Source organism: Schistocerca nitens, chromosome 11, assembly GCF_023898315.1.
Source record: "Schistocerca nitens isolate TAMUIC-IGC-003100 chromosome 11, iqSchNite1.1, whole genome shotgun sequence".
NCBI classification, from domain to species: Eukaryota; Metazoa; Arthropoda; class Insecta; order Orthoptera; family Acrididae; genus Schistocerca; species Schistocerca nitens.
The window spans coordinates 118,231,295-118,247,129 of NC_064624.1; the positions used below are offsets into that span (position 1 = coordinate 118,231,295).

Genomic DNA, 15,835 nt, shown 5'->3' on the forward strand with positions numbered 1-15,835 from the left:
TGCAACACTGCATCTAGTATTGATAATGGCTTCAAAATGGCACGATGGAGAATCCGTATCCAGCTGAAGCCACTCATTGGTGATTAGATTCCACAGAGCTACCAATCTGTGAGGATGTTAATCGCAATGTTTCATTCGCTGTTCCAAATATCCCAAACATTTTCTGTGGGAGACTGCACGTATGCACGCAGCCCTGTGAACTTCGCTGTTGTCATCTTAGAAGACAGGAGTGCCCGGAGCATACTCATCATCAAGATGTAGAAGAGAGGCCAACACTGATTCACCAGAATGTTGAAATCAGCATCCTTGTTCATGTCCACTGAAGCGCAGATGAGTAGGCCCAAGTAATGTTAAAAATCATCCCAAAAACATCACACAACCAGCATGCCGGTTGTATGGGATTAGTGACGGGGTATTATAAAATACACAGTAAAATAATGAATAAATGAAGCCACACGTTTGTTTGTTTTCCTTAAAATTCTGCGTTCAGTAAGAATACATCCTTTATTTTGTTATTTTACAATGTACACTTCATTATCCGCAGTTAAGTGGCTATTCAACATAATATTTTAGTAACGAATCACCTTAAACACCCCCCCCCCCATTTTTAGTGTGTTTTATTCTCTCTTTAACATTGAGATTTCCAAGCATATATACACTGCTTAGTGTGCCTTTGTTTATTCATTATTTTAGTGGGTGTTTTATAACCCCAGCCCCTTCTAACAATTTGTTCATATAGCATGCTTTATCAGTACAATCACTTCCTTTAGCATGATGTTTCACAATTGATCAATCCCCCCCCTCCCCATTCTCTTTCCCCAATTTCCATTTGTCTTTTAATATCTGCAGGTTCTCCATCACAGTGCGTCCTTTTGCAGTATTCCTTCATGTCAGGGGTGAACTCAACAATCAAGTATTGGGCCCCTTATACACCGATAATATTTTCTTGAAGCGTTTTTGCTTTGATACTCATGCTCGTTACAATTGTAGATTGTCCGCCCCCGGTAGCTGAGTGGTCAGCGCGACAGACTGTCAATCCAAAGGGCTCGGGTTCGATTCCCGGCTGGGTCGGAGATTTTCTCCGCCCAGGGACTGGGTGTTGTGTTGTCCTAATCATCATCATTTCATCCCCATCGATGCGCAAGTCGCCGCAGTGGCGTCAAATCGAAAGACTTGCACCAGGCGAGCGGTCTACCCGACGGGAGGCCCTCGTCACACGTCATTTCATTCAATTGCAGATTCAAACGCAAGTGCTTTTCATGCCTTTTTGTGGTATTGTAAAGAGTTTGCCAGAGCCTGCAAGCTCTTTATAAGCCACATGACTTCACTGGCACACTTTCTTACCCCTCCTCCCATCTCCTCTCCCGCTATCAACATTTTAGTAAAATGTTAATTCTAGTAATTAACTTGCACTTGTGAAACCACACACCTACTTGTTGTGGCTATACCACCTACCAGAGGCAACTTAAGGCCAGTGCCACTACTCATCAGCCAGTCAGCACATGTCATTAGCTCTGCACATGACATACATACGCACTGTAGGATCCAATGCCACGTTTTATATTTAAATGTCACACGCACACACACAAATTTTTCAACTGACATTCTGCACATTTCATCCACTGTGAAATGTGTGGTATTTTAAAAAGTTTTCAGACAAATCTCTAAAGCAGACAGCTACTACTTTTATATCATGAACTTTAAAGCGTGATTAAGAGAAGGACACACACGTGCTACACAAAGTTAACAGTTCCCACATTGGTTATAGATAATATACGATTCTACATGAGTATGCTTCACTAAAATTATTTGTAAACATTTCCTGTAATCTTTTTTATCATAATGATACCACAACTGTTCTACACATACTGTTGTAATATTTGTTAATAGGTACAATATCTCCTGAAGAGGACAGTTTTAAAGTTGTCAAAACTATGGTCAAGATGTAATAAACCTATATTTCGCAAATGGTTGTCTGTTATTTCCAATCAGTTGAAGTAGTCAATTACTGTTGGGATAAGTACAGAGGAATACATTTCTCACAAGCAACAAATCCAACAAATCCTTTCACAATTCCCAGATATGTGCTTGCTATTCAAAGTCTGATTAACATTACTCGCTGCTTCTGTGTTTCACAATGTCTCAGAGAAGCTCTACATTCTTGGGAAGCCCAACACCACAGGACTTCCCACTGACTAACCCAATGGTGCAAAACACGGCACTGCAGATTCCGAGACATACACTTGTGATGTCATAAGCACGTCGGGTGGCAGTCTCGTGTCGCCACGCAATGCCCCTGCAGCACCTTAAACAAAAAAGAGTGCACAAGACAAACACAGAATAAAATTAATACATGTCACTGAGCACAATTACTCAATTATTTAAAATGTCAAGGGTTCACGTACTCTACCTATCCATTCCAAAATTATAGCATAATTCTGTACCCATACATCTGCACCCCTACAATTAAGTAATTGTGTCAGAGTTCATAATACTTCCATTTTCATAGACTATTTACTACAACAAAAGAATATGTTGTTCCTTATTCCTACACTGAGTCTTAATAATACAACACACATTTTGAAAATCTACATGAACCACATATAAATCATTCTTAAACAACTATCTATGAGGATAATCCCAAAACTAAGGTATTCTATTTTTTTTATAAGTACAGGGTTATTACAAATGATTGAAGCGATTTCACAGCTCTACAATAACTTTATTATTTGAGATATTTTCACAATGCTTTTCACACACATACAAAAACTCAAAAAGTTTTTTTAGGCATTCACAAATGCTCGATATGTGCCCCTTTAGTGATTCGGCAGACATCAAGCCGATAATCAAGTTCCTCCCACACTCGGCGCAGCATGTCCCCATCAATGAGTTCGAAAGTATCGTTGATGCGAGCTCGCAGTTCTGGCACGTTTCTTGGTAGAGGAGGTTTAAACACTGAATCTTTCACATAACCCCACAGAAAGAAATCGCATGGGGTTAAGTCTGGAGAGCATGGAGGCCATGACATGAATTGCTGATCATGATATCCACCACAACCGATCCATCAGTTTTCCAATCTCCTGTTTAAGAAATGCCGAACATCATGATGGAAGTGCGGTGGAGCACCATCCTGTTGAAAGATGAAGTCGGCGCTGTCGGTCTCCAGTCGTGGCATGAGCCAATTTTCCAGCATGTCCAGATACACGTGTCCTGTAACGTTTTTTCGCAGAAGAAAAAGGGGCTGTAAACTTTAAACCGTGAGATTGCACAAAACACGTTCACTTTTGGTGAATTGCGAATGTGCTGCACAAATGCGTGAGGATTCTCTACCGCCCAGATTCCCACATTGTGTCTGTTCACTTCACCATTAAGAAAAAATGTTGCTTCATCACTGAAAACAAGTTTCGCACTGAACGCATCCTCTTCCATGAGCTGTTGCAACCACGCCGAAAATTCAAAGCGTTTGACTTTGTCATCGGGTGTCAGGGCTAGTAGCAATTGTAAACGGTAAGGCTCCTGCTTTAGCCTTTTCCGTAAGATTTTCCAAACCGTCGGCTGTGGTACATTTAGCTCCCTGCTTGCTTTATTCGTCGACTTCCGCGGGCTACGCGTGAAACTTGCCCGCACGCGTTCAACCGTTTCTTCGCTCACTGCAGGCCGACCCGTTGATTTCCCCTTACAGAGGCATTCAGAAGCTTTAAACTGCGCATACCATCGCCGAATGGAGTTAGCAGTTGGTGGATCTTTGTTGAACTTCGTCCTGAAGTGTCGTTGCACTGTTATGACTGACTGATCTGAGTGCATTTCAAGCACGACATACGCTTTCTCGGCTCCTGTCGCCATTTTGTCTCACTGCGCTCTCTAGCACTCTGGCGGCAGAAACCTGAAGTGCGGCTTCAGCCGAACAAAACTTTATGAGTTTTTCTACGTATCTGTAGTGTGTCGTGACCATATGTCAATGAATGGAGCTACAGTGAATTTATGAAATTGCTTCAATCATTTGTAATAGCCCTGTACATAGACCTGTTTCTTTCTACAATTGTTTACGTCAGTTTACAGCTTGAACATGTAGCTATTTTTCAACATAATCACCATTTCTGTTGATGCATTTTTGTAGATGCTGTGGCAGTTTTTGTATGCCCATGTCATACCAGCCGCCGCCTTGCTGTTCAGAAAGTTATGAACCTCTTCTTTAAGCTTGTTGTCAGAGTTGAATCGCTGGGACCACAATTAATGCTGCCAGGTACTGAGAGACTCTGAAAAAATTCAAATGGGTAATTCAGAACTGGAGAAGAGGAATGTTGAGCAAGGGCATACACATTCTCCATGAGAATCCTCACCCACACATCGCTCGGCAAACCATTGCTCTCCTGCAACCGTTTCAGTGGAACATAATCACCCACCCACCCTATAGTCCTGACTCGGCACCCAGTGACTATCACCTGTTCCAAAGAACATTTGGTTGGAAAGCGGTTCAGCTCCGACGACAAGATGAAAGAAGAGGTTTATAAACTGATGTAAACCATTGTAGAAATAAACAGGTCTACGTACTTATAAAAAAATAGGAGACCTTAGTTTAGGGATTACCCTTGTATTTTGCGTAGTCAGTAAATCTCATCTGAATAATGTATTTCTGTGGTTATACTGTATATTTATAACTACTTCATGTCCAACATCCAATTTGCGCTCATTAAGTGAGCTTACGTATCTCACACATGACCTCAATCCAGTTATCAATTTCTCTCCATCATAGCTTTGCAATGACTAATGCTATTAACCTCCTTGTTCTAGTTAGTTGTACCTACTTAGTATGAGTTGTGATACTCTTATAATTATATGGTCCCTTGTACTTTTGTAGGGCAAAACTTAGCTTATAACCAAAATATTATCCACCACTGCAGCTACACTACAACGCTGCTCTGAGTATGGAAGCTAGTCAGCCGTTACTACCCCAAACTCTAAAACAGTTACCCCATCCAGTGTAGTTTGCCACACACTCAAGTACAATGTATAGTTGTGTCAGTTTAAATAATTGTGAATACGTACCATCCAGTGAGTCATCATTATCAAATAATGGTGCTCTAGGCCTATGCACTTCAAAAATTTCCAAATTCTCCACATGTTATCAGTATTCCAATTATTGTTTAAGAAAAATTACCCAAATTAATCAATTTAATATGTCTGGAATAACATTAGTTGCCACTTTCTGGGCAGCTATTGATGTCAAAGTCTCAACATACTTATTTTACTTACAGGTATCTTCACATTGAAAACTACAGAAATCCACCATAGTAATTTTTTAACTTCTCCAATAGGTTAGAGATACCTTACCCCATAATAATAAACATAATAATTGTAGTGCTTTATATTTTTATAATTTGCCATACTGTTTCAGGAACTTGGTAACATAATAACAAACACAGCTGTTGCAATAGTGTTAATCCTATGGTCTCTCTGAACCACAAGATTCAGGATTCCAAACTCATTGTATGAGCCATATCAAATTGGTGCTCCCGTAATTCTTTTCAAAGTCACCTATTACTCACATATCCCTCGGACTAATACCCAGAACGTTGTCAGCTTCCTACCTAAATCAAATAATGCTAGTAGCAACCTATCATACATCTAGACCACAGCTTCAGTAATACACCAGTACTACACCTTTTAACTCATTCTTCCACATGCCACCCCTCAGTTCAGGCTCACAGGTCTTCAGACTCAAAGCCAAATACCCTAACACCTTATTCACCATTGTTGATTACAACAGCTTCCAATATTCTATTTCTGTCAACCAAACTTCCAGAGTCCTCTATTTACATATACACTCCCAAAAAAAAAAAAAAAATTACTACACCCTTTTAAAAGTTTCCAGTTCACTCAAGATATACTGTTGCAACAATGCATATGGAGTACTTGAAATGATTACATTCACAGACCAACAGCACGAGCGGTTCTGTACACCCATATTAGTACGTGGCGTAGCCTCTGTGGGTGGCAACGCAGGCACCGACTACAACATCCAGTCGATTGTACTGGTGGCAAATACTGTCCTGGGATACATTATGCCATGCATGCTCAAACTGTTCATGTAGTTCTGTAACAAGAGTCGGCTGTCAAATCGCACGAGTCACTTCTCATCCCATCATACCACACACGTGCCCGACTGGCAAGTCAAGATCTTGCCGGGAAAGTTGCTGCGTGTCTTGCAGAGTACATCAAGTTTCACAGGCAGTGTTTGGGTGAGCATTATCCTGTGGGAACAACACATCACCTTCCTGCTGCAAGAATGTCAAAAGAATGGATCTAGCAATATGCTGCTCATACCGAGTGCTGGATTAGCATCCCCTCCAGAAAATACCAAAGGTTAGCACGAGTTGTAACTTATCACACCCGAGACCGTAAGGACCGGAATAGGGCCAGTGTGTTTTGGACAGATGCACTCTGCGAGACAGCGCTCGCTAGGTCTACATTGTACATGCAGCAAACCACCACTTGCATACAGGCAGAATTTGCTTTCATCTTACAACTAATTCTCTGACGACACCAATCTTAGGCACGAGTGGAAGACTGGCTAAAGGTGTCCATGCCCATAGCCTCACTACTAACACCCAGTTTGCAACAGTTCATGTTGACACATCTGGGCTCACAACCCCTCTCATCTGTGCTGTGTTGTTGTTGTTGTGGTCTTCAGTCCTGAGACTGGTTTGATGCAGCTCTCCATGCTACTGCATCCTGTGCAAGCTTCATCTCCGAGTACCTACTGCAGCCTATATCCTTCAGAATCTGCTTAGTGTATTCATCTCTTGGTCTCCCTCTATGATTTTTACCCTCCACACTGCCCTCCAATACTAAATTGGTGATCCCTTGAAGCCTCAGAACATGTCCTACCAACCGGTCCCTTCTTCTAGTCAAGTTGTGCCACAAACTCCTCTTCTCCCCAATCCTATTCAATACCTCGCCATTTGTTATGTGTATGTACCTTTGTTATGTTATGTACCTACTGCAACCTACATCCTTCTGAATCTGCTTAGTGTATTCATCTCTTGGTCTCCCCCTACGATTTTTACCCTCCACGCTGCCCTCCAATACTAAATTGGTGATCCCTTGATGCCTCAGAACATTCTTCTGGTCAAGTTGTACCACAAACTCCTTTTCTCCCCAATCCTATTCAGTACCTCCTCATTAGTTATGTGATCTACCCATCTAATCTTCAGCATTCTTCTGTAGCACCACATTTCGAAAGCTTCTATTCTCTTCTTGTCTAAACTATTTATCGTCCACATTTCACTTCCATACATGGCTACACTCCATACAAATACTTTCAGAAACGACTTCCTGACACTTAAATCTATACTCGATGTTAACAAATTTTTCTTCTTCAGAAACGCTTTCCTTGCCAAGGCCAGTCTACATTTTATATCCTCTCTACTTCGACCATCATCAGTTATTTTGCTCCCCAAATAGCAAAACTCCTTTACTACATTAAGTGTCTCATTTCCTAATCTAATTCCCTCAGCATCACTCGACTTAATTCGACTACATTCCATTATCCTCGTTTTGCTTTTGTTGATGTTCATCTTATATCCTCCTTTCAAGACACTGTCCATTCCATTCAACTGCTCTTCCAAGTCCTTTGCTGTCTCTGACAGAACTACAATGTCATCGGCGAACCTCAAAGTTTTTATTTCTTCTCCGTGGATTTTAATTCCTACTCCGAACTTTTCTTTTGTTTCCTTTACTGCTTGCTCAATATACAGATTCAATAACATCGGAGATAGGCTACAACCCTGTCTTACTCCCTTCCCAACCACTGCTTCCCTTTCATACCCCTTGACTCTTATAGCTGCCATCTGCTTTCGCTCCCTGTATTTTACCCCTGCCACCTTCAGAATTTGAAAGAGTATTCCAATCAACATTGTCAAAAGCTTTCTCTAAGTCTACAAATGCTAGAAACGTAGGTTTGCCTTTCCTTAATCTTTCTTCTAAGATAAGTCGTAGGGTCAGTATTGCCTCGTGTTCCAACATTTCTACGGAATCCAAACTGATCTTCCCCGAGGTCGGCTTCTATCAGTTTTTCCATTTGTCTGTAAAGAATTCGCGTTAGTATTTTGCAGCTGTGACTTATTAAACTGATAGTTTGGTAATTTTCACATCTGTCAACACCTGCTTTCTTTGGGATTGGAATAATTATATTCTTCTTGAAGTCTGAGGGCATTTCGCCTGTCTCATACATCTTGCTCACCAGATGGTAGAGTTTTGCGAAAGGGGATAATTTTATTCAAATTATTGTAGCTTGAAAACCAAGATAATTTTATTCAGCATGTTCACATGACCATTGACACCATCATCACTCCACAACTGATATAGCACATCCAACATGTATGGCAATTCTCCAAAAGGACCATCCCGCCATTTGGAATGCCACAATTTCGCCCCTTTCAAACTCACCCAGTTGGCCACAGGAAGCATGAATGCATCCCCATGACACAGTTGCAGTTTCCACCACACTGAGCCTTTTGTCTGCGAGCATTCGTTATTAGAAAGGTAGCCACAGATGGCACTCTGGTAGCTATGCCATTATGTTATCTGTTGGCAGATGGTGTTCAAACCATTATCAGTACACCGATAATCTTCCAGGTGGAATAAGTCGTCCTCGGATCAAAATCGACGTTGTCTTTCCAGGTATACTAATGGTTTTTTCCAGCAGCATATATTTATACAATGAAATGCTAAAAAAAAAATGGTATAGGCATTCATATTCAAATACGGAGATATGTAAACAGGCAAATACGGCACTGTGATCGCAACACCTATATACGACAACAAGTTTCTGGCACAGTTGTTAGATCGGTTACTGCTGCTACAATGGCAGGTTATCAACATTTAAGTGAGTTTGAATGTGGTGTTATAGTCGGTGCACGAGTGATGGGACACAGCATCTCCGAGGTAGCGATGAAGTTGGGATTTTCCCGTATGATTATTTCACGAGTGTACCGTGAATATCAGGAATCCGGTAAAACATCAAATCTCTGACATCACTGCTACCGGAAAAAGATCCTGCAAGAACAGGACCGATGATAACTGAAGAGAATCGTTCAACATGACAGAAGTGCAACCTTTCCAAAAATCGCTGCAGATTTCAATGCTGGGCCGTCAACAAGTGTCAGCAAGTGAACCATTCAATGAAACATCATCGATACGGACTTTGGAGCTGGAGACCCACTCGTGTACCCTTGATGACTGCACAACACAAAGCTTTATGCCTCGCCTGGGCCTGTCCGACACCGACATTGGACTGTTGATGACCGAAAATGTGTTGCCTGGTCAGACGAGTCTCCTTTCAAATTGTATCGAGCAGATGCGCGTGTACGGGTATGGAGACAACCTCTTGAACCCACGAAGCCTGCATGTCAGCAGCGGACTGTTCAAGCTGGTGGAGGATCTGTAATGGTGTGGGGCATGTGCAGTTGGAATGATATGGCCCCTGATATGTCTAGATACTACTCTGACGGGTGACGCATACTTAAGTATCCTATCTGATAACCTGCATCCATTCATGTCCAATGTGGATTCTGACAGACTTGGGCAATTCCAGCAGTAGAATGCTACATACCATACACCGGAATTGCAACAGACTGGCTCCAGGAACACTCTTCCAAGTTTAAATGCTTCAGTTTGCCACCAAACTCCCCAGACATGAAAATTATTGAGCATACCCTGGGATGCCTTGCAACGTGCTGTTCAGAAGAGATCTCCACCCCCTTGTACTCTTATGGATTTATGTTCAGCCCTGCCGGATTCACGGTGTCAATTCCCTCCAGCACCACTTCAGACATTAGTCGAGTCCATGCCACATCGTGTTGCGGCTCTTCTGTGTGCTTGCAGGGACCCTACAAAATATTAGGCTCGTGTACCAGTTTCAGTGTATATTTCTGGTATAAATTAGGCCAAGTATTACTCGTACTCCTCTTGTTCCCTGGATCAGTTTGGATGTCCTTCTGGACATTCCTCTACTTTAAATTTCTTAATTTATGAATAGGGTTGATTAAGGCTGTACTATACTTGCCTTTCACCCTTCCCATTGCCAATGGCTAATACTGTTGTTTACAAAAAGTGCTTTATATAAAAGCTTCAGTATTATGTGCAAGCTCTTGTTGATTCGCCTAGCCACATCTTGTTGAACATGGTTGCTAATGTTAGATTTTTTTATATTTTTGTTAAAAAATCAATTCACAACTTGAGAATATCTGTCCTTTATGGTAATGTAGACTATAAATTCTGTCATTACATGTGTTAAATGAATGGACGTTTATGTGTCACAGTTGTTAATACTGCTCTGCAGTAAAACCATGACTTTATTGTAACTGCTTGCAGCTGTCAGGTTCTTCACTTGAAGAATGTCCATATATTTTAATAAATTCACTGGTATTATACTTACTTAATGTGGTCAGTGCTTGCAAGGTGCGGGTACCTTGTAGTCTCGAGTATCTAGTTTCTTGCAATAATTATATTATGCCCTCTTCTACCAAACTACTACTTCCATACTGCTTACGGGCTTGAAACTGACTGTCGTGACTTGCAAGGGTTTCTGTCAAATTTATTGACAGTGGAGTTGAAATTCGTTGATTGGAATCTCACTCTGAAGTCAATCTTACCTCACAGTAATCGATCAGTACTGAAATAAATAAGGAGGAAAACACTTCACACAGGCAATGAATTTATAAACTGTGTAGCCAGATTTAACAATTGTCCATATTAACAACTGTCCAGCTTAACAATTGTGCAATTACGAGCTTGCTGTTCAAAGTCTGACTAACAACACTCACTTCTTCAGTGCGTCCCATTCTTCAGAAGCCCAATACCGTGAAACTTCAACGCAGAAGGAACTCCAAGGTGCAACACAGATCACTGCAGACTCCGAGACGTATACGTGTGATAATGTACATAAGTGTGTCGGATGGCCACCTCACACTGCTGCACGATGACTTTCTAGCACCTCGAACATAAAAGAACACACACACAAAAGCTAGAATAGTATTAAACACATAACTAATTCATTTTAACAAATCCTATATGTAAATGAGCACAATTACTCAGTTATTAAAAGGTCAAGGAAAAAGCACGCTCCCTATCCATTCCGCAATTATAAAATAATTCTGTACCCTTACAATACCCGAGGCAGACAATTCTTCTGCGCCCATCCATTCACTGAGCCAGCTTAGTGCCAGCCATTTCTTCATTTCTATGTAAGAAGCTGTGCAGTGAACACATGTTAGCTGGTAAACAATAGAGATTGTACACGGTTCATTCAAAAAGTTCCGATACTGATGTTATTCCTAGCGTACGAGCAATGTCAGTGCAGTAACTACGGTGGCAGCTCCAACTAGCAACTATAACAACACATATGCATTCAACCAGTCAATTGTGAGAAGCCAGTGTTAAATGGTCAGCATGTGGCCAGAGTGCGTCGACGTCACTTGTCACAAACCGACACGGAGCAACATCTCTAAACCAAGTGTTCAAGACTTTTTCAGAATGTTTTGAAAAAGAGAAAAGTATGTGCAAAGTTTGTCCCGCACACCTCGATTCACAAACAAAAATGATGACTGCAGCAACTCGACTGAATTGCAAATCGCAGACAATTCTTTTCTGAAAATAATCGTCACGGGTTATGAGACTTGGTGTTATCAATACAGACCTAGCACAAAAATGACAAAGTGCAGAGATTTGCAGGAAGGGTTAGCACTTTGACAATGTAACCAACACTCGAGCCAAAGTGATGTGCGAATTGAATGACATCCCAAAGAAGTACTTTCTTGATAGTGTCGTGGTTGTACGAACATTGTGCATGTTGTACTTAAGTGGGGCAGATGGAGTGGGAAACTATGTAGAATCCAATAGCTGAAACATTAAAACCACCGTAATAACTTCCCTCTATTTTTTATTAATCCACTTTCAAAACTTTTTGGACAGATGGAGTAGAATAACCGTTTGCGTTAGGGACACAGGTACCCTGATGCTTAGCATGCTCTAAAGCATGACTCAGGGACTAATACACGTACTTTAAGTGCTTTTGAATGTTATTTGTAAAAAAGTATATTATTGTACTAAAAAAAAAAGTTTGCTTCAGCATATCAGTCAGTAGAAGAATTAATAGCATTTATCACCTGTAAGGGCACTGATATTGATCCTGTCCCAGAGACTGAATCTACCCTTACGCATCTTTGATCCAGTGAGTTAGCATCACTGACGGGCAAGCCCCTTTGTACTAGCAGGGTACTGCTCGACACCCACCATTTGCTTTGGCATGTAAGCGATGCAGTCTCATCTGAGCCTTCTTAAAGAGAGGACCATGAGTGTGCACACAGTATGCGATCAGGAATAAAAGGCATTATTTTGAGGATCTGAAATTATTTGAATAGTCAGGAGATGGTTTTAAATTATGACCAACTGTAAAGAACTTACCAGCAATGGGAACATCGATTAAAAAGTGCTAAATGCATAAATGCAACTGCAAAGTGAGTGCAGTTATGCTCAGAGAGATAACCTTGCTTGTGATTTGAGTACAATAAAGCACGTACAGTCAAATCAATGTGAACTTCATTTGACCTGGCCATGTTAATGACAGTATTTTGGTCAGTGTTTTGATGAAAACTGTGGGGAATGTAGATGGGGCACATGTCATCAGGCACACAGTTAAGAACTTTATCGAAATGATGTGTGTATCCTCCACGCTGTTGCAACCGTCAAGTCCGATTACCTATTAAAAATCAGACAGACAAAGTAGGTAAGTTAGCTTAAATAAAAGGAATGGAAACTTACACACCTAACAGAATTACATGCCCTTCTGGACATTATGATCTACCACAAACCTTGTTTTGATATCATGAACTGTTCAGGAAATCAAAGGGGATGTTATGCCATATACACCATCCTGCTTTGTGTGTGTGTACAGAGTGTATTACAATTAGTGGCAAAAACTGCAACTGTTCAGCAATAGGAGTAGAAATGTCACAATAAACCTAGGTCCACAAAAGAGCCATTTGTGAGATAACTGCACATGTGTGGTTCTGGGTGAGACAGTTCTTTTCAGAAATCTAATCAGAACTTGTCACGAAGCAAGCTCGGATATTTTTACTACCCTTCTTGTTTTGCCTCCTTAAAATTCATTTTTTTCATGTCTCACTAATTACCATTAACAATTGTGAGTATAATCTGCATTTCCAAAAAAGAGAAAGGTTGACCCTGAGTTTTAAAGAATATAACACAATTTTGTGCTTAGTTTTATGTATGTAATTGATTTTCTAATCTATTTCAACTATCCCTAGTTAATATCTTTTGTTATAGGGTGAAATTAGTAATTGTTTCATAACTTAAATTCTATTGTTGACTTATAAACAAATTAATTTCTGTACTAATTATAAACATTTGGAGGAACAACTAACAGTATGCGTAAGGGACCTATTTGGCTCTATTCGAAAACATGTTAGCAAAGCCAGTCCTTAATTAGTTCCACAGCAATCAACAGTTTTGTCAAAAGTACTGTTTGCGTAACGATGTCTGTTAATTTCATCATTTAAACAAATAATTTGGCCTAACTCTTGTAATAGAAGAAACTGTTAAAAAGAACCAATTTTTCGATGTATTCAGTTAATAGAATGTGTTAAGTTTCAATTGTAATTTCTGTAAATTAAACATTGAACAACGTATAGTTTCAATACCTATTATTGTGAGGATATATAAGGGCCCGATTTTTGGTATTGAGGCAGTCAGTCCACTGCTGAGTTTCAGACAAGAAACCTGTGTTCGTTAGAACAACAACAATGCATCAACTTAACCGTGAAATAAGTGTTACACCAATAGGCCATGTGTTAAAGCAATGACAGTGTCTGTTAAATTTATTTTAAAGACTGTGATTGTGTGGTTAGGTCATTACTGCTCCCAAATGTTCAACAGAAAACTATTGTAGTAGTATGTGGAGGTTTGCCTGCAAACTATTAATGAGGCTTATTGAAAGTTAAACAATAGTGCACTGGCCATATAACTGTGTAATATTGAGGGTTTGTGAACAGTGAAAGTAAATAACCATGAAACGCAACTGTACAACTACCGGCTACATCATTTACAGTAACCAGTGTCGATATTACAAACCCCATTTTTCAGCCAGTGTAGCAAAGCAGTACCTCAACACCGAGGACAATCAACGAAGAAATAAAGCAGTCGAACATCACAAACTGGTCACCCACTGGAATGAACTAGTTCTTTTGCATGACTCACCATTCACTCACAAAAATAAGTAAGAGGAAGGTACACTGCCTAAAATTCAGGTCATTAAACCTGTATTTTTATCTGATCTGGTCCTATCTTGAAAGAATGGTAGTGTTATGTGCCTAGTAATTTTCAGATACAAAAGTTTTGAATTTTGTCTGCTGTAAAAATTGAAAATATTACAACAAAAGCCTAAATATTTTTTATCTAGTGGAAAAATTCATTCCTGTTACATTTTGATACTTTTGCTGGAAAAAATACAGTATAAAAACTATAACAACTGTAACTGAAGTGTATCTGCAGTCATCATTTACCGTCAGTATTAACATATGGGTTCCCATAGTGAAAAAATTAATCAATATTGTCATTCATAAATAAAAATTGATCCATTTTAGTTGATGTGAGCCTATTTCTCTTCTCAGAGCATATCTGTCCTGCTTTTGAAAATATTCATTCACAGGCCACTGCTGTTGCTGTGATACATACTACTTTTAGAGCCAATTGATACAGCACTGGCCACAGACTTTTTCTTGTTTCCCGCCAGTTTAAGGCATCAGTGTTTCTAGGCAAATATCCCTCCACTAAATATTTGTTCAAAGTGACAATTGCTGCAGTTTACAGGCCATGACTTGCTTGAAGCTGACTAATAGTTTCATTCAGCTCCTCCCAGATTGAAGAAAACTCACGTGTCACAGTGGTAACTGTTGGAGAAATTATATTTTTTTTTCCTTGTTGAAAAACCAATGCCTTAATTTCTGTAATAGCCTTCTCGTAGCAGTCCTGAAATGTTTTGTCGTAAGAAAATCCTTGCCTTTGAATCAAGGGTCCAGTAACATTGCCCAAGTTATCAACTCGTTGCTGGATATAACACCAAACCACTCTGATAACCATTTAAGCAAATTATCAACCAATGACTATTTCTTTAGGCTATTCTTTATTTTTGTCTTTAAAAGATTTTAGCTGCCATTTCATTAATCTTGGCACAATTTTCAGTTTTGAAAGTGAGACTCTTTTCTCCAAGGATGTCTCCTTTGGTTACCTCATCAAAAACTTTCAAAATCTGTAAACCCTGCAGCATTATCTCCCAGTCTGTATCTTTTAAGTTTAAGGTGATCAATTTTCCAACTAAAATAGCAAAACATGAAATTATGTGATCTTTACAAGAAACAAATCTTTGCAACAGTTTGCTTAAAGCAAAGGGTCTCTGCTTAAGAAAGGTAGCAACTAGCAACTTATTTAGCATTGTCAATGGTTTTCTTTATGGAATTCTGAATTGTGTGTTGCGCAGTGAGATTTAAAGAAGTGTGGGATAATATGTGGAAATTTTAGAAGCATAGCAGGTAATTTCATATTTGACACATTTTCTCTTATTATGGAAATTATTTTAAAATTGATATTGTATTTGGGATAACTGACTTTACCCAGTTTGAGATGTTTTCTGCTGTGTGTCTGTCTTCGAATTGTGAGCAATCAGTTCACCCTTCACACCTATGAAATGTACAGCGAGTGCATTGAAACTAATGTTATTTACACTCATCCACACATCAGATGTAAGGCAGACTGCCTT

General features: G+C 39.9%; 1 long non-coding RNA gene across 1 annotated transcript in view; it reads right to left on the bottom strand.

Annotated features, from left to right (window-relative positions):
• Positions 1-1,712: 1,712 nt before the first annotated feature.
• Positions 1,713-15,835, bottom strand: part of LOC126213470 (uncharacterized) — a 54,735-nt gene continuing 40,612 nt past the window's right edge. Inside the window, exons 5-7 of the long non-coding RNA XR_007541188.1 lie at positions 10,827-10,996; positions 10,439-10,675; positions 1,713-2,305 (exon numbers count right to left, since the gene is read on the bottom strand). This is a non-coding gene — a long non-coding RNA (uncharacterized LOC126213470). The remainder of the gene's footprint in view (positions 2,306-10,438; positions 10,676-10,826; positions 10,997-15,835) is intronic.